Here is a 23,210-nt window from a genome sequence, read left to right as displayed (position 1 = left end):
GTCTCTAACATGAAAGATCAAGATAATAAAATGGCAAGAAAAAGAAAAAGAAAAGAAGAAGGGAGGTTACAGAGACAATGTAGGGAGAAGAAAACTTAAAACAATCTCCTATAATTAATATCCTCTTAGGATACAAGAAGATATATTTATCATTCATTCAAGAAAGATTTATTGAGCATCTCATATACACAGTCATTATTCTCATTTCTGAGGAGCTGAGGTTTAAAAAAGATACAAAAATTCCTGCCTTCATATAGCTTATAGTCTTGTGTATAATGTACCTATAAACTAGAACAGAATGCCATGTGAGGAACAGTCACACAATTTTTTAAAAGATCGCTAATAAAAGAGATCTCCTTGCATCAGATTTTATCACTGTCACTTCAGTCCATCTTTCTCATAGCTGCTAGAACGATTTTTATTCAAACAATACCTCTTGACCTTGTCACCCTTCTTCCTGAAATCCTTTAATGGTACTTAATTGCCTTCAGGATAATATTCAAACTATTTAGCAAGTTATTAAGGCTCTCTATGATCTGATTCCTGCTTTTTTTTTTTTTTTTTTTTGCAGTACGCAGGCCTCTTACTGTTGTGGCCTCTCCCGTTGCGGAGCACAGGCTCCAGACGCGCAGGCTCAGCGGCCATGGCTCACGGGTACAGCCACTCCACAGCATGTGGGATCTTCCCGGACCGGGGCACGAACCCGCGTTCCCTGCATCGGCAAGTGGACTCTCAACCACTGCGCCACCAGGGAAGCCCCTGCTTATTTTTTTAGCAGCACTGCCTTCATGCACCCCATGTTACATCCATATTGAATTACTGCTTGTAGTTCTTTGAACACATAATCCTCTCTCTTATGCCTCTAGACTGGTGGTTTTCTAAAAAGTTTTTATTTCAACCAACAATAAGAAATACATATTTACACTGCAGCCCAGTGCACTGTCTTCCTCCCCACCCCAGCCCCACGCACATACATACATACGTACAACCGGGAGAAACGTTTCACGAAAGAATATTTACCACCTTACGTGAAGTGTACTCTGACATCTGTTCTATTTTGTTAATTTTTAAATGCTGGTCATGACACATTAAATTGATTTCATGACCTACTAATGGGTCCCAACCCATTTGAAAAACATTGCTTTAGGTCTGTGCATGTGTTAACATCTGTGCTTGGAACACTGTTCACCTTTTCTTCTGGCTCATTCTTACCTGTCCTTCAAGGCCCAGTTTAAAGTGCTCACCCCTGTCCTTGTTCCCTGGATTAGATACCCATCTGTGTTTCTGTACTACCTCATGTACACCTGTGCTTCTCTATTACCACTGTCTCTTCATCAGCCTGTTCCCTCTACTTGGCTGTCAGCATCCCCCCACTGCCTGGGAACCAGTGCCCAGCACACAGAAGACCCTCAATGAACACTGGCTTCTGAATTCATCCACTCCATTTTCAGATGTGTAAATTGAGATGTCCAAGATCACAGAGCTACCAGTCCTGAACTCTTTTCCCATTTGAGCAAAGCAAACTACCTCCTGAGGGAAATCTTACACATTTCTATTAACAGAGCTGTCCAGCTTTAGGCAAGAGCACTTCCTTCCCATTAAGGTTTAGAGCAGCAATTTTCAAACATTTTGGTCCAAGAACCCCTTTACACTCTTAAAATTAGGACTCCCAAAGAGTTTTGAGTTATGTAAGATTTTATATATATATATAAATATATGAATGTAAATATTATTCTATTTTATTACAATTGGTATAGTAATATTAATTATTAATATTATATTTATATAACTATTATTTATATTTAATTATTTACTGAGAAGTCCAGAATGCATACAATCATTACAGTTAACAATATTTATCAATAACAGAACAATACACAAGAACACTTTCCAGTAGCTACCAGAGCAATGATGTTATCACACATCATGTAAGCCTCTGGAAACTTCACTCTACACCTGTCAGAATGAGAGTGAAAAAGGCAAAGAACATCTTAGTGTTACCTGAATAAATACTACTCCACAACACTGAGCATCAACTTCGTTGTATTGCAAAAAATGTTGTATTTTAGCAGAGTACCAATTTTACAAATTTTCCTTATTACTAAAAAATCCTGCCTAATCTGTAAACTTCTTTACATTTACATTTAATGAATGAAACACTGAGGCATGATTTATATTCACAGAAACAGGTACCACATTTTAGTACAGTAACATTTGCATATGTTAATGTCTCTGCTTGGAACACTGCTCATCTTTTCTTCTTCCAGCTAATTCTTACCTTCACCTGCAAGCGCTTTCCTAACATTTTAAATTGTTTTTAAAAAACCTTAGATACTTGTAATCTATGTGAGGAATAATGCTCCTTTTAAAATAACTCTAAGTTAAGAAACGTTTACCTTTACTCCTGCTGTTCAACAAAGGCAGGCCCTGGAATGGGGATGGAAATGGTGGTCCATGCTTTCAAAAACTATCAGTTTATTTCCTAGAGTTGGGTAGTACCTTGACCAAAGATCAGAGCTAGATTGTTTTCCATAGTTAAGAGTACAGTCTTCCTGGTTTCCTCAAATACTGCACACAAGATTAAGCAGCATTATACATAAGCAATATCTCTTGAGACTATAAATTCATGACACAAAGATCTAAATTAAAGTCTCTGATGAGCACTGTCAAGTCTTTCCTGACAAATATGAATAATTTTGTTGAATGGATACTCTTAGCCTAGGGAAGTCTCTGAACTAGTCCTTCATTTTTCCATCTGTCTAAGAGGTAAAAGTTCCTATACTTATTGTGTTTCAGGTAGCAAGGCTTACATAATTTCCACTCCAATAGATGTCTCTTAGAAAAGAGATGTTGATGACATTAGAATTACAGCATAATTTGGATATCAATGCCAGAGAAAAGAGGAGAGATGGGAAAAGAGGGTGTTACCATTAAACAAGATATAAATAAGTAAATTTTCCCATGTACTTTACAGAAACATAACTTTTTGGCAACCAGAAATAATTTAAGACATTTTGATCCACAGGCAATAATCCAAATATTTTCACAGATTCATCTGAAAAACAATTTAGGATAGATAAAAGAGTTGTTTTATTTTTTATAAAAATAATGCTATAGTGATTTTAAATGAAGCAATGAGACAAAAATGTAAGACTAAAACTCTTTTCTAAATAATGACTTATGCGTAAGTCAAGGCATAACTTCCTTTCAATTTGGAATAAAAGTGTGATTATTAAGGTATAAAACAAGAAATTTAACTCTAGGCTTCATTTTACTTTTTACATTTTCCTATGCCAAATAAATAAAGTTTTTTTTTTCCTTTTGATTTCTGAGTGGGTGATCTTTATGAAATGAAATGGAAAAGTGCTCTAAAACTTACATTAATTCTTTCTTGTCTTCTACCACCTGGAGTTTTTACCAAATGTGATTCACTCAGTTATGTTCTTCTGCCCAATCCCCAATATCTTGGTGTGTTTGCTTAGGTTTTAAATTACTGCTAAGTTTTTAGATTTCTCTCAGCGCTCAGACCCATTAGGAGTAGAAGTTTTCTAGCAGCAATAATGTTAATGAAGTAAAACGCCACTGTTTATTAACTATGTATATAATTTCCTACTCAAATACAAATTTCAAAGTTAAGTGTCTTCACCAAATAAACTGAGAAGCCCTAGACAGTTGAGAGACACAAGCATGCCTCATGTTGCCAAAGAAAATAAGACCTGACAAACTACAGGCTAAGCATTAGACAGACACATAGAATCAATGTGCTTTTTCTCATGCAAAGAAAAAAAATTAGATGCAAACTTTACATTTAAAACTGCATTGTTCCCCTTTAATCTGGCCACCATCCGAGTGGTGATCTGGATGTTAGAGAAGAGATGAATGGGAGACATTGGCAGGGATTGAAGCTTGGGGATGAATGTGGAAATGTAGAATGGATGTTTCTTTTTTCTGGCTTTGAGTTGACTGTTGTTTCTGTCTGTTTTTTAGAACTGATCCTAGAGGACAGGGAAGTCAGTGTGGGCGGCTCTAAGGAGCCTCCCTCTCTACAGCTGCGGCTCAGAGGATTATGGCGCTTCATCCACAAGGCAACATTGCACAAGTAGCCTTTGAACAAAAGTCATGGATACTATTAATGATATGGTAATCCTTAATCGAGCTACCTCCCAGTAGTGATTATACTGACATGGGAAGAATATCTAAGTCGTGGAGGCAGCCCACAACAACACTGTGTCATTGTTCCCCCCAGGCTTGACCACGACTAACTTTTACCAGCATCTCTAACGTCACCTTTCCCTCTGGAGCCTCCCCCACGCCCTGGACCCAGCTCCCGCTCCCACCCCATCATGGTAAAAAAGTGGCAAAGAAAACCCTGATCCTAAATCTTTTTTCAGATTTGTTTTTGCAAGTTCCCACACACATTTAGTGCCGACTCAAAATTCATGCTGTCAACTGTCACTAGGAACCATTTCCATCTGAGAACAAGACCACACAAAGGTTAGTTCGGTAGGTCTCAGTGAAGATGTTTTAATTGTCTGACAATAGATTCTTCTATCATTTGACTTGCAAATACTGTCCTCTTGCTCTCAGATAACATGTTCAGAATTAGAAAATTTGTCAATAATTTCCAAAATCTCCTTAATGATATTGAGATACCAGTGGTTTCCCCATTTGACATGACTCAAATACTCTCCTGACTCAAATACTTTCGAGCAGAGAAAATCTTACAACTCACTATACTGTGGGACTCCTCTAAGGGTCAAACCTATTTACTCATAGACAATTCCCTTTATACAAGGAAGGTGACTTTCATGAAGAAATACATTTATGATTTTTATATAATTTTATGTGTGGGATAAACATGTTTACATTAACACTTCAAATGACTTGCAGTGAATGAACTAATGATGATAAAGAAACTACACTCTAAACATCATCCTGACCTAATTATTTCTTTTCCATGGATTATTAACATTTTAAAGCAATGCCATTTCTCTGCCATCTAAAACAAATCTCAACAAAACCAATAGCTACTATAATTTTATGGACCACATAATCTTTCTAAACCACATAATAAACGTGCTCAGCACACAATGAAGTTGTCACATAAAAAATCTGATTTTTCTAACAAATATCTCTGGAGAAGATAATTGTTCTAAATCAATTTTCTTTAGTGTTTGAAAAAAAATCTTTGGGAAATTATACATAATTTTAGTAGAACTGCCATCTTTGATGAATATGAGATATATACGTTTAACCAATATATGGCTATAAAGGACAAACAAAAAATTGTATACGTAGAATTTTTTTTTTTTTTAAGTCTGGACTTTTTTTAAAAAAAATAAATTTATTTATTTATTTTTGGCTGCATTGGGTCTTCGTTGCTGTGCTCGGGCTTTTCTCTCTCTAGTTGTGGCAAGTGTGGGCTACTCTTCGTTGCGGTGCGTGGGCTTCTCATTGCAGTGGCTTCTCTTGTTGCGGAGCTTGGGCTCTAGGCACGTGGGCTCAGTAGTTGTGGCTCGTGGGCTCTAGAGCGCAGGCTCAGTAGTTGTGGTGCACAGGCTTAGTTGCTCCGTGGCATGTGGGATCTTCCCGGACCAGGGCTCGAACCCGTGTCCCCTGCATTGGCAGGCAGATTCTCAACCACTGCGAATTAAATACGAATTTGAAGCATTTACCTATTATTTTCTTTTAGCAAATTGACGTGCCACCAAGGAAGCCCTAGAATATTTTTAAAGAATATTTTCTAGTCAGTATAAAGGTTTATATTGAAATTGATGTGCCACCAAGGAAGCCCTAGAATATTTTTAAAGAATATTTTCTAGTCAATATAAAGGTTTATATTGAACACTGTGACAATTTATGAAAAATTTTAGAACCATAAGACTATTTAATGTATTGACTTCTTTCATACTAAAATTAATAATCAGCTGTTTTTGGTGTGTTTTTTTTTTGCCGCGTTGGGTCTTCATTGCTGTGTGCGGGCTTTCTCCAGTTGCAGCGAGCGGGGGCTGCTCTTCGTTGTGGTGCATGGGCTTCTTATTGCGGTGTCTTCTCTTGTTGCAGAGCACAGGCTCTAGGCACGCGGGCTTCAGTAGTTGCGGCACGTGGGCTCAGTGGTTGTGGTGCATGGGCTTGGTTGCTCTGCGGCATGTGGGATCTTCCCTGACCAGAGCTCGAACCTGTGTCCCCGGCACTGGCAGGTGGATTCTTAACCACTGCGCCACCAGGGAAGTCCTAGCCGGTTATTGTTGAAACTGGATTTGGTGGAAGATGGTAAGGCCACCTCCAAATCTTCTTTTGACTTTATATGATATACTTCTATAATATTTGGATATTTACAATAAGAATGTGTTGCTTTTCTAACTTAAAAAATAATAACAATAAGTGGCCAAAAAACATGGATTGCTTGGAAATCTGAATCTCTTATCCTCTTTAAGTGGTCATATTTTTGAAACTTATTCATATGAAGGTGCCACTGTGGCAACTTTACAGTCACAGTAAATTCAGAGTGAAAGTGCTGGGATTCTGGTTTATGTCAAAATCGGCTACACAAATTAATACATCATGTCAAATAACAGCATAGAAGCTTTAATCTCATCTGATCTACCTATTTCCCTCTTCCATTCCTGATGGGAATCATAGCTGAACACTAGCACACCTAAAATTTAAGTATAATTTTCATTATCTGGAAAGTATAATGAGAAAAGTACTAGCCTCAGAGCGAAGAGTGAGAGCCCTGCACCTTAACCTCTCTGAATCTCTTATTAAATCTGTGAAATGGAGATAACAATACCTGCCCTTGCCACCTCACAGATCTATACTAAAGTAAATGATCATTATTAAAATAATGATTTTACTAAAATAAAATTGTAAAGCCAGAAATGACAGTGACCCTCCACACCACAAAAATATTTTGTGTATCTGGAGTTCAAAGCTGCACATCAATTTGCTAAAAGAAAATAATAAGTAAATGCTTCAAATTCGTATTTAAGCTAGATTAGCTACTTATTTATATCATTCCTACCTTCCTAGATAATTGCCTAATTTTCTGTAAACAGTGTGCAAAATGATAATTCATAATTACTTTTGCTCAATTTGTTAATTAAATTTGTGAGGAAAAATTTTTTTCTATCACATTTTACAGATAGAGAAACTAAGGCACAGGGACTTTAAGAACTGGTTTATTTGAAGTCAGATAATGACTGAAATAACTCCTTCTTCCCATTATGCTGCCTACTCTAATTAGAAAGATTTGCTGTCTAATTTAGTGCTGTCCAATAGGAATACATTGCAAGCCGCATAAGTAATTTAAACATTTCTAATAGTACATTTTAAAAAGCTTTTAAAAAGGTTAAATTAATTTTAATAATTTATTTTATGTAACCCAATGTATCCAAATAATTATCATTTCAACATGTAATCAAACATAAAAATCATTAATGAGATATTTTAACATTCTTTTTTTAATGATACATCTTAAAAACCTGGTATCTTACACTTATAAAAAATATCAATTTGGGTCTAAAAAATCATAACAATAAGTGGCCAGAAAACATTATTTCCTTGGAATCTCTGACTCTTTTATTTCATGTACTCAATAGCCACATGTAGCCTTACTGGTTAGCGCAAATTGCTCCTACTTACTGTCCACAGAGGCAGGGTAGTATTAGGAATCAGCCAGGCTGGGTTTGCACACTGGCTCCATCACTGCTAACTGGGTGACAATGGGTAACTGACTTCCTATGCCCCAGGCTTCTTATACATAAAATATTTAATAGGGCTGTTTTAAGAATGAAATGAGTTAATATTTAGTGCCTGACAAGTAGCAGGCATTAAATGTTAGCTATAGTTGTAGCTATCTCACAGAACACATGGGAACTAACTCTTATTTGTGCCTTCCCTCAAATAAATTTGTAAGACATCCAACACATTAGGTCTGTAACGGGATTTGTCATGTGTTGAATTATCGCCAAAAAGATATGTTGAAGTCCTTACCCCTAGTACCTCAGAATGGGGCTTTATTTGGAAATATGGTAGTTGGAGATATAATTAGTTAAGGTGAGGTCATACTGGAATAGGGCTGGCTCTTAATCCCATATGACTGGTTTATAAGAGGAAAAATTAGAGACAGAGACATGCAGGGAGAACACCATGTGACAACAGAGGCAGAGACTGGAGTGATGCAGTGTCAAGACGAGGAATGTCAAGGATTGCCAGTCACCACCAGAAGCTAGGAAGAGGCAAGGTAGGATTCTACCTAGAGTCTCAGAGAGAGTAGAGCCTTGCTGTCACCTTGATGTCAGAAATCTAGCCTTCAGAATGATGAGAGAATAAACATCTATTACTTAAAGCCACGCAGTTTGTGGTAATTTGTTATGGCAGCCCCAGGAAAGTAATACAGGGTTCTTCACTCAAAAGGAAGCACTTTGTCTTACAAACCGCCAAGGTTTGGATGACTGACAACATGGCAATTGCAAAGTCTCCCAGAATCAATGGAGGCTTTTATAAAGTCTGGACAGTCCCATGTTCCGAAGGGATCTTAAGCTGGTCCCTAGCTCCATATATACACTTTCGAAGAAGAATTCTGCCCTTGGAGATGGTATCTTAGTGGGACAGCTGCCTGTAAAATGAATGAGCTAAGTCACAAACCCAGGGAGAAAATTCCATTGGTTCCTTGGAAATTATACTGGTGTGAGCACATCACAAAGTCTAGCTTTTGTTTTTAATGGACTTGGCAATTTTTTGGCCACATTTTTTTCCAGTCTATTTTGATCAAAACATATTAATTTTAATTGGGTTCTTTATGAAGTTTGAGTATTTCTGTATATCCTTAAAAACTAGGGCACTAAAAGGTGGGGCGTACAAATAAGTTAAAAAGAATAATCTAAAGTGATATGGATTTTTATATTTTTAATACTCTTGGCACTGTTAACTGTTCTATATAGTTTTCTACAGTTCTTTGTTCTCCTAAATTACTGACAACTCCATTCCTTTCCTCCACATATGTATACATTAAAAAAATTTAAAAATTATGCAGGTTTTGTGACAAAATTAGCAAAGAAATAATTTCTTTAAAAGAAATATTTGTTTTCCCGATTCAGGAGTGCTTGACTGACTGAAAACACAGAATACTCAGTACATGTTTACTGTATTGATTTTAATCTGGTGATTCTAAAATACTTTTATTTCAATGTTATGTTTTGTTAATTCTTTGTATTTGCCAGGAAAACATGTTTCTACTAGAGCATCATTTAAGTATATTAAATGACCCCTTCAAATCTCCATTAATATTCATAAGAATATAAACTGCTTCAATCCTTGTTTTCTTCCAAATTTGAATGTAGTTTTGGAGGTGTTTTTTGTAAGAGGAAGAGAGGTTTGAGACAGGTTCCCCAGACCACTCCATGGGAACAGATGAAGATTATCTATAAAATCTTTTTAAAAATTAAAATATATGTGTGTGTATATTTTATATATAAATGTAAGGAACTTTTGAATAAATATGGTAAGGAAGAAAATAAATAAATAAACTGCTTCAAGCAGAACTTTAAACCTAGAAAGGACTTCGGAGATATTTTGACCTGAACTTTTTATTTCACAGATGAGAAAACCAGAGCAAGGAAACGTTAAAGACTTGACCAACGTCACAGAGTTATTAAATGAAAGTTCAAACTATAACTCCTATCACCCAAGTCTCCTGAAATCCAGTTCAGGGGCCCTTATCCAACAACACCAAGAAATAAATATGATCATCCTGTCTGGCAGATGAGGTGGATAGTTAGCAATCAATCAGTGAATTTAAGCAGAACTTAGAAGAACGGTCTCTACCATTAAATGAAATAATGCATGTATAGCTCTTTGCACGACGTGGGGCAAATTATAAACACTAGTTAAATGGAACTACTCTCGTTGTTGTTGTGTAATTCAGAGTTGCACTGTGGAATAGTAGAAAGCCTGTGGACTTTCAAGTCAGATGGACCTGGGTTCAACTGGCAGTGTCTACTCACTGTTTTATGTCATCTGGGAAAATCACTTAATCTTTCTATACATCTGTTTTCTCACATGCAAGGTGGCAATAATAATGAGATAAGGAATGCCAAATATCAGATTGGTAGAAGTATTTGTTAATATCAATAATGAAGCTACAGTCTGTTATTTGGTATCTTTAATCAAGCATATAAAGAATTAAGAGAGCTGTCTCCTGTCATTGAAACTTATCCACCCAAAATTGAAAAGGCCAGGCTGACATCAGCTGTACCATTATCACCCCTCTACTTCACTCCTTCGCCACCTCACACCAGTCCTCTGGCATTGACACTTCAGCCTAAGTGCCCTTACATTGCTGCCTCTGAGTGTTCAGGAAACGCCCCCAAAGCACCCTGCTTGAGTCTCTCTCTAAGGCTCCATATATATATATTTTTTTTTTCGGTACGTGGGCCTCTCACTGCTGTGGCCTCTCCCGCTGCGGAGCACAGGCTCCGGACGCGCAGGCTCAGCAGCCATGGCTCACGGGCCCAGCCGCTCCGCGGCATGTGGGATCTTCCCGGACCGGGGCACGAACCGGCATCCCCTGCATTGGCAGGCGGACTCTCAACCACTGCACCACCAGGGAAGCCCAAGGCTCCATATTTTTAAAAACTCTCTGTCTTTCTTCACTTCATTTTCTCAGACACCTGATCTTGACTTTCTAAGGTAAAGACTACTTAACGGATTAACTTAATCTAACTACGGTAGCTTTCCCAAATTATGTTCTGTGGAAAACTAGCCTCTAAGATGCTCCATGAAAGAAGGTCAAGTAAGTTTGGGAAATGCTGTGTACTAAATCCCACTGTAGCAGGTGCCACACCTTTAGATAAGGCCTACCCATATCTCCTCAACACCCCCAGTACCCTTTTACACTGAGGGCTTTCTACTGCAAGCACCTATGGACTCGGCCTCAGGACACTCTCTGACTGGGAGCACGTTCTGCCAGACTCTGTGCAGAGCCAGGTATTTATGCTGCCGAGAGTAGCCCTCAACCAATGGCAGGTGGGAGTTGATGGAGATCTACTCCAGCTTTCTTGTCCTCAGCTGGCCCAGCTCTGAGGCGGTTCTATACAGTTTCCAGAGGTTGTTGGCAAGAGAGAGCCTCAGATGCCCACACCAATAACCTGCTCATTAATGAATCCTACATTGGCTTTCTTCTCTTCCCTGTCACTTTACTTCCCTGATAACTTACTAGTATTTCCTGGGATCATCGTTGACAAAAACTACTTGTCTTAGGACCTGTTTCTTCTCCCTTGGAGATTCACAACACACGCTAGCAATATTAAAGGTTATGTGAAGCCTTCATTTTCTTTCAGGAAACAAACTCATTTTTAGAAACTTCATTTAATAAGTTTCTCAAACTTATTTGGCCACGGGAACCTTTTTAAGGGTCAGAGCTTTGACCATCCTATGAAACCAGTGTTCCTCTGATACACTTTGGGAAATGCTAAACTAAACATTAAAGACTGACAAATTAAAGTATCACCCCTCTCAGAGATATTAGTATCTTAACAGCTTCTTCTGCAGATCAGTACCTTCTGACTCCAAGAACTGGGTCTCTTAAGGTGAGAACTTCAGACCCTATGATAGGGATGACAGAAAATAATTTTGGAGAGGTGTGTCTTGTCATACCCTTCAAATCAAATCAGGTCTACTCTGCTATCAAAAAGCTAACAGGAAATGATGGGTGGGTTTCATGGTTAAGGAGTACAGTTATGTGATTTGGAAGATGGTGTAGGAGATGTGTGGGATGAAGACAGTTATTTCCTGAAATTGCCTTGGAGAAAAGAATTGCCCTTAGGAAGAAGGAGACCACCTTTCAGCTGTTTCAGCCAAAAACCGGAAGATGTCTGGGACTGCAATATCCCTTACAGTGTTTGAGGAATGATGGTCAATACTAATCAGAATTTTTAATACTTAAGCTTTGAACTACCCTGTGAAATAAAAGATTTTAGAAAACAGTAAAAACTTGGGTTCCATGATAGAGAATTTAGATTGGGAATATTTTAGGAAGCATTCTTGCTCTGCTTTTAACACAATCATTGGCAATAGCCATGTACTCTACTGTCCAACCTGGACCCCACTGGAAGGAAGTAGTAAGAAGTCTTGTAAATGGGCAGCACCTGGGAGGTAAGTGAGGGGGCATCTCCAGGACTTGACTTTTGCCACTTACAATTCTCTTCCCAGCTCTGAAGTTTACACTCCTCTCCCTTTGTGACCTCGGTTACACTATCCCTTCTCATGTCAGTTTTTCAGATGTTGAGGTATTAAATATTTTTAAGTGAATTGCGATGAATCGATGTTAAAAGATTCTACTTTTTTGTTAACATTGCTATTTTGAAAATCTTTGTCACTTGTAAAATATTAATAAATGAGATACAAATCCATAAAGAGAATTTTAAAATAACCTTAATTCTTTTGGGGGTCGCAGTGGTTAAGAATCTGCCTGCCAATGCAGGGGACACGGGTTCAAGCCATGGTCCGGGAAGATCCCACATGCCGCGGAGGAACTAAGCCCGTGCGTCACAACTACTGAGCCTGTGCTCTAGAGCCCGCAAGCCACAACTACTGAGGCCTCGTGCCACAACTACTGAAGCCTGAGTGCCTAGAGCCTGTGCTCTGCAACAAAGAGAAGCCATTGCAATGAGAAGCCCACGCACTGCAACGAAGAGTAGCCCCCGCTCGCTGTAACTAGAGAAAGCCCGTGTGCAGCAAGGAAGGCCCAAAGCAGCCAAAAAATAAATAAATAAGTAAATAAATGTATAAAAAAGAAAAATAATAAAAATGAAAATAAAAACATCAAGAATAGAAAACTACTAAGGAATGAGAAAATGTGAAAGAAGAGTACCGCGAATCAAACATGGCCATGAATTGGAGGTATCTGACATTTCCATCTTCATCAAGGGGGATTCTGTCAAGTAGCAACTCAAACTCTTCATCAGTAATCTCCACACCAAACGTGAAACAAATAGCAGTTAGCATCAGTCACCCCCAAGTTCACATTTGGGTCACCCATAACCACAATACCCTAAGCATATGGTTGCCATTAACGCTTTGTGACTGCTGCAGTCCTCAAGATCAAGAGCACCACGTGAATATCAGAGGTTAATCAGGGTTTGATCGCTTCAGCTTTCTCAAAGAATGAGAGTCTACCACAGAATCCCTGCATTGGTGGTGCACAGAAATAGAAATACCGGCATGCTGAATTGTGTGTGATTGTCTTCTATAAAAAGTTATTCATTACACTAAAACACTGGTATTGCTTAAACAACTCTGAAAGGCCTTTCAACTGGACTGCTTAGCATGAAAGAAAAGGTAGGAAAGAAAAGTGCCTTTCGAAAAACAGCTTCTTAATGCTTTTGCAAAGCATTTCATAATGGCTTTAAAGACATTCTGCATACAAATATTTTAAAAGTGGCAGTGTTTATTCATCAGCAAGAAAGTGTTTTCATCTCTCAAGAACAATCAAAACATAATCCTTGAATTACTAGCATAAATAAGAATGACCTAAGCAATAATAATGAACAAGGCATTCATTCATCATTTTGCAAAGCTGATAAGACCCAGCTGACTTTTGGAAAAGAGAAGAATATATTTTCTTTCGGCAGAAACATGAAAAAGTTTTTTTTCCATTTTCCTTATTAATTCCTCAATAATTATAAAACAAAAACATATGTGTCATCAAGAATAATGCAACAAGCAAAAATGACTTTCTCATAGGCTGCAAAGAATTAAGTTATCACATATTTGTATTTCACAAGTATGTGAATTTGAACAGCATCTCAGGGACTTTGCAATTGGGTGTCTTTTTTTCACTCTCATAAAATTAGAAAAAAAGGATAGAATCAAGTATTTAATGATACATATAACACTTCTTATCTTAGTCTCTGTTATTCTCTTTTCTTTTTCGTTTCTTAACAGTGAAGTTACCAGTACTAATGAATAAACGTTTGGCACTTTGCCTGAGAAATTAAAATTAATTCTCAGGTTTTATTTGGACTTAAACTCAGTACTTAAACTCTTAAATTCAGTACTTAAAAAAGAAAATAAGTTTTTCATAGACATACTGGAAAAAATACCAGACTAAAAGTCAAGAGAACTGAATCTAGTCTATATCCACCATTACAGAGCTGTGTAATCATGGCAAAATCACTTAACTTTCATATTTCAGTTTTCTCAACTCTCAAATGGTCTACAAGTTCTCTTTATCTTAATTAGTAGTGGTCACAGGATACTGAGATAATGAAAATAAAAGTGCCTTGAAAAAACAGCAAGTATCACATGAACATTATGTATTGTGCATTTTTATTATTGATATAGAGTACGGGTTTTTTAAATCCTCAAAAAAATATTAGGATAGACTGCTTAAACCTAACAGTGACACAAGGAGCCCTATTTCCTCAAAAGGCCTTCTTTTTGGGTGGTAGTATGATGTGATGGAGACAGCATGGGTTTCAGATTAATTGGGCCAGCAGCTGAATCCCAGGTCTGCTACTTAGCAGCTATATGTGGCTTCAGGGGTTTACTCAATTCCCTGAACCTCGGTTTCTGTATCTATAAAAAGAAAGGTTACTTTTAAAATTGAACAAGCGAATATACATATATATAATATGCACATACTCTCTTTAATGGGAAATGTATTTTCTTAACAGTTAAACTACCTTCATTTTATTGATAGATAAAATGAGGCTTTCCCTAACCCTTAACTTCAATCCCACCTCTGTGTCCTAGTCACTGCCATATCACATTGTTTTTATTATTACTTTCTTTATCACTGCCTGAAATTATCGTATTGGTTTACTGACTACTTGGTTACTGACTGTCTTTTGTTTCCACTTCTCACGTAAGCTACATGAAAAGAGGTACCTTATTTGTCTTGCTCACCACTGTATCCCTAGAACCTATAACAATGACTGGAAGGTGCTCAATAAATATTTAATAAATGAACAAATGAATAGCTCATGTCTCCTATAAGGGTATATGTACTTCTAAAAAGAGGAACTTTTTAAAGCTACCATTCTATTACCCAGTCTAACAAAAGGTATCTGGATGACCCATAACAGTGAAAATAATTAAAGTCAAATAGGTTTGATTTGGAATACATTTTACACTTCTAATTAAGTATGGATATCTTATATTCACAAATTTAACCAGACTTCTAATAAAATAATAAAACCATACTTATTCATTCTTCTAGCTATTCAACAAATATTTGGGGACCACCTACTATATGTTAGACACATATTAAATGTTTGGAATAGAGAGATACGACACCTTACTCTGTAGCAAGGAAGACAGACAATAAACAAGAAACCCTTATTTAAGGAATGAACAGAGAACAAGGTGCTGGCAAGAGACTCTAAGAAGTAGTAGAACGAATGACAGAAAGGAAGCAAAGAGAAATGGTAATGGAAACCAAGAACACAGAGGGCTTCCAGAAGGAGGCAGTGGTCAGTCGTTTCAAAAGCAGTCAAAAGGTTAAGCAAACTATGAATTTTTATTGAATTGGGACATATGGAGCCAATGACTCTGGTAAGAGCAGTTCTAGTAGAGTGATGGGGTTCAAAACTATATAGTAGTGGATTAAGGGGTGAGTGGAACTTGAGGAAATAGAAACAGAGAATGAAGATCTCTTTCAAGAAGTTTAGATAAGAAGGGGAAAAGAAAGAGAAGACATAGAGAAAGGAGAGGTGGAGTCAAAAAGGGAGTCTTTTTTTTCCCCCCTTTAGATGAGTAGTACAAGCACTGTTAAACTGTTAAATGTTGACAGGGGCAGTATCAAGGCAGAATTAAAAACAGAGAAGAAAGACAGGGAATTATTGATGGATCGGTGAAAGAAAGATCAGGAACACAGGGAGACAGAGGAAATGAAGAAACAATAGGTCTGTAATCTTTTAAATATCAGCTTCCCTTTTCACTGTGACGATGCAAAAGGTTATTTACTGAGAGTGAGGCAGGGAAAGAAGGTAAGTGAGAGGGTATGTGTTTTGAAGAAATTGAAAAAGGTCTGAAATAAGCACAGTGGAGAATGGGATATAGAGCTGACTAAGAGAACACAGTAGGGAGGGACAGAAAATGTTGAGAGCACAGGTGAGGTTGGTGACACTGAATTTATAGTGATATAAATCTACCCCTCAGTAGTGTGATTTTCCCCAGCAACCTGAACACAGGTGACGACAAGATGGACAGTTGGGCTCATCTAGGTCTGGGAATCTGTCAGATAGATGTCAATGAAAGACAACAAAGCAAGAGAGTCTGTAATATTGACAAGAAAATGAATAACATGTGGGAGAATAAAATCTAAGTGGTGTTCCAGCTTAGAGAGGGAAGTGGGAACAGGTGCATAGTGACAGACTTGGGGAAAAGCAGAAGGGTCAAAGGCCTAGAACGGATAGAAGATATTAGCCAGGAATAGGCTGCAAGTATGATTCCATAGTTGTAGTTATTTTGGATGATGACACTCTGTTGGGAGAGGCAAACAGACATAAGAATAAAAACTAATATTTACTTAGAATTTAATATGTTCTTGGCACTGTGCTAAGCATTTTGCATGCACTGTCCCCATATAATCCCTACAACTATCAATTAAGTACTATTATTGTCCCCAACATTGTCCTGGTAGTGTCAGTGAGATCTGAGGTGCCTAAAGAGGTCTGGAATTGGCACTGAGGGGTGAGGGCAATGAGCAGCTTGCTACTGGAAGTCTTCTGGGGACCAGCTTTCGGTTAAACTAGACCGTAACACTTACAAGAGGTTGAGGATGTAGCAAAGTTTATTCCTCGTGCACTGGGTGTTCTGACAGGCACAGTGGGAGGATTTTAGAAGGAAGGGAGGGGTGAGAGTTTGGAAGCGGGAACAAGAAGTCCAGATGATGGGATAGGATAGGAGAACACTGAGAGGGTATATACATAGGACAAGTGAGGGCGTTACATCATGGGTAGTGTGATAAGGAAAATGGGTGTATGGCCACATGGATTTAGACTTTAGAAGAAACCTTCAAACAGAACCATCCAGCCCCTATTTTTAGCTCATATCTCATTCTGTCTCTACAGGCAACACTTTAAATAAGTAATTTAAATTCTCAGACTGTAATAATAGCCAATATTTATTGACTGTTTACTACATGTCAAACACATTACATGTATTAATTTATTTAATCCATAAAACAACACTATGAGGTATGTACTGTTATCATCTCCATTGTACAGTGAAATCTTAAATAGCTAGTATCTGGTAGAGCTTGAACTTGAGCCCTGCTCACTGACTCTGGAGCCCTAAAGCTTACCATGTTGTTATTCTTAATCAGGGCTGTCATTTCTCTCCCTACAATTGTCTTTCCTATATTGTACACTTCCTCTAGCAGAAAAAGGTCTCTCCATACATTAACATTTAAGAGAAACTTAATGACAGATTATGACAATATCAATACATCTGAAACTAACCTTTAACAATATACTCTATAAGTGGATTTTGAAAAAAGGACGGTCATCTTGGACTTTATCCAAGAGAGCTTACATTCTTCAGTACCCAAAGATATCCCTTACTTAGAAGATAGTCTTAAGGCATATGGCCCAAACATAGTATTTTAGCACAGATCTAGTGTGTTTAAAAAAATCATCTGTAAAAAAAAAATAATAATAAATCATCTGTCACACAATAACTTTATTCTGTCCTCAGGGTGGAAACTAGCCTCTGCTACTTCTTGCTGAGGACAAAAAATAAGTTACTGTCAGGCTTGACATTTTAAATTCTGTAACAGACGATGTCTTGGGTTGTTGTTGTTTTTAGCTCCATACATTTTTATGTTTATAACAAAAAACACTATCAAAGTAGCTTTCATACTTATAAAATGAGCAGAAAACCCATTGTAGAAATCCCCCTTTTCTGTTAGTTAGCAGTTTTAAAATATCAAAGCACAGTAGCTTCCTCTTATCCAAGGGGGATATGTTCCAAGACCCCCAGTGGATGCCTGAAACCACAGAACCCTATATATGCTATGTTTTTTCCTATCATACATACCTATGATACAGTATAATTTATAAATTAGGCAGAATGAGAGATTAACAATAACTAATAATAAATAGAACAATTATAAAAATATTCTGTAATAAAAGCTATGTGAATGTGATCTCTCTCTGAAAACACCTCATTGTACAAATTTAATACCTTTTCCATCTTAACTAAGCACTAATTGTGCTCTGTGGCTATAACTTTTGCAGTCTGAGGTGCGCCTGCAAAACTAGCACAAATTTCTTTTCCCTTCTTCAGAATTTCATGGATACAAGTTTCATTCTTACCGTAGATCTTAGCAACCTCAGCATACAATGTCTTTTCTTTCCTTATTAAGTCGAAAATTTTCACCTTTTCATTTAAAGGAAGCTCTTTACGGCTTCTCTTAGGCATATCAGAATTGCCAGCATCACTACTCTTTGTGCTTTGGGGGCATTATTAAGTAAAATAAGGGTTACTTAATAACACAAGCACTGTGATACCTTGACAGTCGACCTGATAACCAAGACAGCTACTAAGTGACTAATCAATGGATTACACTGGACAAAGGGATGATTCACGTCTGCGCAGGACAGAGAAGGATGGCAAGAGATGCCATCACACCACTCAGAACACTGAGCAACTTAAAATTTATTAATTGTTTATTTCTGAAATTTTCCATTTAATATGTTCAGACTGAGGTTGACTTCTGATAACTGAAACCATGGAAAATGAAACTGTGGATAACGGGGGACTACAGTTGTCTGTGTATAGAACGCAAGAAGTAATAAAAAGTAGAGATTCAGAACTTCCCTGGAGGCGCAGTGGTTAAGAATCCACCTGCCAACGCAGGGGACACGGGCTCGAGCCCTGGTCCGGGAAGATCCCACATGCCGCGGAGCAACTTACCCGTGCACCACAACTACTGAAGCCTGTGCGCCTAGAGCCTGTGCTCCACAACAAGAGAAGCCACCGTAATGAGAAGCCCACACACCGCAACAAAGAGTAGCCCCTGCTCGCCACAACTAGAGAAAGCCTGTGCGCAGCAACAAAGACCCAACACAGCCATAAATTAATTAATTAATTAATTAATAAAAAAAAGACGTTAATTTAAAAAAAAAAGTAGAGATTCAGCAAAGAAACAAACTGCATTTGGATTCTAACTATCTTAATGTTGATTTAGCAATCAGACTTTGCTTTAAGTGGGTGGCATTTCCAAGGAAACTAAAGGACTTAAATAGAAATGTGGTGTGAGGCTTCACACTTCATGAAGATCTTTTATTTACTCCAACAGGTTAGTACAATAGGAAAGCTTAAAATTGAAGTATTTGTATACCAATTACTTTTGAGCTCTTCAGTAAGGACTGTAATTTTTACTAAAAGACCTTCTTCAGAAACAAAAAAGAGTAGAATCTATATTAGCTAAATATATTTTGGAGTAGAGATAATATTATGTCTGCTATCATAAATTTAGGTTTGTTTCAATGTACTTTAGCATTTATTCTTCAACCAAATACCTGGGGATGGAACCATATATTTTCCTGATTAATCTAACTTTAACTGGATACTTAAATTATTTTAGTGTGATTGAATCACATTCAGTATTCAAAAAGTACTTAAGAATGATACTCTTTTCTTTAAAGCAGTATTTCTTTAAAGCAGTATACAACTTTAACTTCTTACATCAAGCTTTTTTCCAAATAGACCACTTTATCTTTAAAATATAGACAAGGATATACAGTGCAGAAAAAAAAGTGTTCTTCATCATCCCTGTTCCCTTCATTATTGTCAAAATCCTTAATACCATGTTCTCTCAGAAAACATCTGTGTACTATTATAAAATAAATTCTCTTAAGCCTTTACTTCAAAATGGAGAAATAATCTAAGGTAACGTTCCAGGAATATATTTTGCCCACATTATTAGATGTTAAAAGCACAATATCAAAAAACACTGATCAAACCTAGGGTGACGGAAAACCCATTAACCCAGACCAAGTATGCCATATCTCCTGGCACATGACATAACCGCCACCTGTCCTGAGTAATATGTATTGTCTTTTCTCCATCCTGTATTCCAAAGTCAAGCTGAACTACCCTAGGAGATCCATGGGATTGAGCTTGAAGGGTTTGGGGGACCAGGAGGAACTGAGCCTAAGATGTGTGAATCACTACTGTGATGCTTGTATTATCAACCACAAGTGATCAGGGCCATTCCAAATCCCCAGAGGACCTTCCAGGTGCTTTTTGAGCCATATCACATAGACAGATAGATAGATAGATAGGCAGACAGATAGGCAGACAGACGGAGGTAAGAGATGTATATGTATCTGGGAGGGGGGGGTTGCTGTTTGCTTTTTTTTTTTTAAATCAGACTACCCTCAAAAAGAAAAAGATATTTGATATTGTAGGGTCATCTTTTACTGATGTTAACCAAAATGAACACCAGTGAAGCACTTTGAATAATGGCTTTTTTTCTTTTAAGGAATTTCAGCATGGGTAATAAAGTGGGAAGTCCTGGGTTTCAGTCCTCGGTTCTGCCACTTACTAGATGTGCGACTTTAGCAAGTCTCAATCTCTGACAGATTGCTTCTTCATTTGTGAAATGCGCAAGATAATCACACTTAACCTACCCACCTACAGGATTATTTCTAGGGTCAAACTGGTTAATAAACATGTAAAACTACTCTATAATTCCTAAAGCAGTGTCTTGATGTCCGACATTCATAATCTTAACAATACCATTGGGTAAAGTCTGCATCCACTTCAACACTATAACTGAAAGTGCGTGGCTAGTTTCCTCACACTCCCTTTGTATTCCCTGTTCCTCCAGACAAAGTAAAACCTGGTTCCTGAAGAATATGATTTAATTTGAGTTACTGGGAAACAAAGCAATTAGACAATGAATAATAGCCCAGACAGGACACAGCTGAGGATCTGTGCAAAAGAATGAGGAGCTGTTTGATCCTGAGCAGGTGTTCTCCCTAGACGGCATAACCTGAAGATGATTTAATTTGGAAAATAGGGCTTGTTCCCGGGTGGGTAAGGCTTGGGGCCTCGGCTTTTCGGGACTGGGACCGTCACAGGAAATCCTGTGGGAGGGGGTCAGGGAGATTTTCCAAGTATTAAGGGCCTGGGTGGAAATCTTACCTTGAAGAAGTCTTGTTACCACACACAAGCCCTTTTCCTGAAGTAGCGGCAGCGGGAAAACTCCAGTCTGCTGGACCTGCCCAGAGACTGCTGTGGAGAGACGCCCTTACGCCCCTGAGAGAGAGTCTGCTGCAGCGGGACCTGCGGGGAAGACGCGAGGAATGCCGGGAAGGTGCAGGGCATGACGGGAAGGTGCGGGGCCTACTGGGAAAGTTATGGGGCCTCCTGGGAAGTCGCCGTGCTGACCCTGAGGGAGGAAGAATGGAATGCAGGGCCCTGGGACCTTTACGGGACAGAGATGGCCCTGGAGCAGCACGTAAAAAAAAAAGAAGCATCATTTATCTCAGAAGTAAAATTGGCCTAGTAGTGTCCATTTTAGAGCTGTTCTCACAAGACAAGACAGCTTGGATTGTTTCCAACGAGCATTTCTTCTCCAAAGATGTCTCCCCCTTGGGTTTCCCTAGTACCTCAGCTTGGTCCAGATGGCCCAAAGGGGACTGTTTCCTGTGGCCTCTTCCCACTGTTCCGAATGTTAACGATCCCCACCCGTACTGACTTCCTCATCCTGGCTCTTTAAGCCTTCTCTACCTGGGCTCTAAGTTTTTACAACGCTGCGGGGAGAAATGTCTCTGAAGTTTTACTTTTCCACCTGAAATGGATAGTCCAAGCCCTCAAAACTTTCCAAAATCATACTTTAAATCCCAGTGTAACTTTTTTCATTTTAGAAAAATTCATTTTACGCTTGCGTTAATTTGGGACAGAGCCCCAGCCCTATGTGAGTGGATTATAGATGAAATCCTATTAAATAGAACTCTATCGGACCTGACTGCAATATGGAAACAAATTGGAACACAGCTTCTGGGTCATTTTGAACACAACAAAGGATAAAGGATTTACACTTTTTCCTCTCTCTCCTACTTGCTCTCCCAGCACTTTTTTTTTTTTCTCTTTTTCTATATAACTGTGCCTGAGATTGACAATGCACTGGATAGATTCTTGGTCTGATTTCACACTGGAGGTTTTCCTAAGTAAGTGAAAGAACATCCTAACTCCCAGGTGGAATTATCATCATTACTCTCTTTTTTATATGTAACCTATAAAATATAGGAAGAATAAAATATAGCAGAAGAGTTGAAGGGAATAATCCAAGTTAATCAGAAGAAAATATTAAATCATTGGGCTTCCCTGGTGGCGCAGTGGTTGAGAGTCTGCCTGCCGATGCAGGGGACACGGATCCGTGCCCTGGTCCGGGAGGATCTCACATGCCGCGGAGCGGCTGGGCCTGTGAGCCATGGCCGCTGAGCCTGCGCGTCCGGAGCCTGTGCTCCGCAACGGGAGAGGCCACAGCAGTGAGAGGCCCGCGTACCGCAAAAAAAAAAAAAAAAAAAAATCCAATCATTGACAAAGTATTAAGTACATCAATAGGTAAGTTATGGATTGTGTCTAATATTCTATTTTAGAGTGAATACAGTATAATACAGAACACATTTATAATCATCATCTATTAAAAGTCTATCACTTGTGTCATTTTAAACCAACACACAATTTTAAATGCAGTTAAAACTTATACTTTGGGATCACCATTTCATGGATAAAAATACAGATGTAAGTATAGATATAGACACGCCTCTGTATAAATTACTTCAATGTTAAGTTTTACTGCAATATATCTCTTCAACTTTACATGTACTGTTTCTTCTTTGCAATGTAACTTATTTCTATACTTGTTATTGATTTTTCTCCTAATATACAATGGAAATTATATGAATTTTATAAAAACTGTCTGGAAAAGCACAAAAATGTGTAATGTAAAACATAACACCCTTCCACAATAAAGGTCCCCTTCCTCACCCAGAAATAACTATTGATACCTTTGGTTGCTTGATGCTTCATCCTCCAGACTTTTTATCATATATATACTAACATATATTATTATTTTAAAATCAAATTATACTTGACAAATTATTCTGTCGTTTTATTTTTCCACTAATCAGTCTCCAGATACCTGTGTTAATATTTGTATACTTAATTCTCTTTAAAAGCCTATA

Source organism: Monodon monoceros, unplaced genomic scaffold, assembly GCF_005190385.1.
Source record: "Monodon monoceros isolate NGI ecotype Baffin Bay Population unplaced genomic scaffold, NGI_Narwhal_1 Super_Scaffold_17, whole genome shotgun sequence".
Classification (NCBI taxonomy): Eukaryota; Metazoa; Chordata; class Mammalia; order Artiodactyla; family Monodontidae; genus Monodon; species Monodon monoceros.
This window is presented reverse-complemented; position numbering follows the sequence as displayed.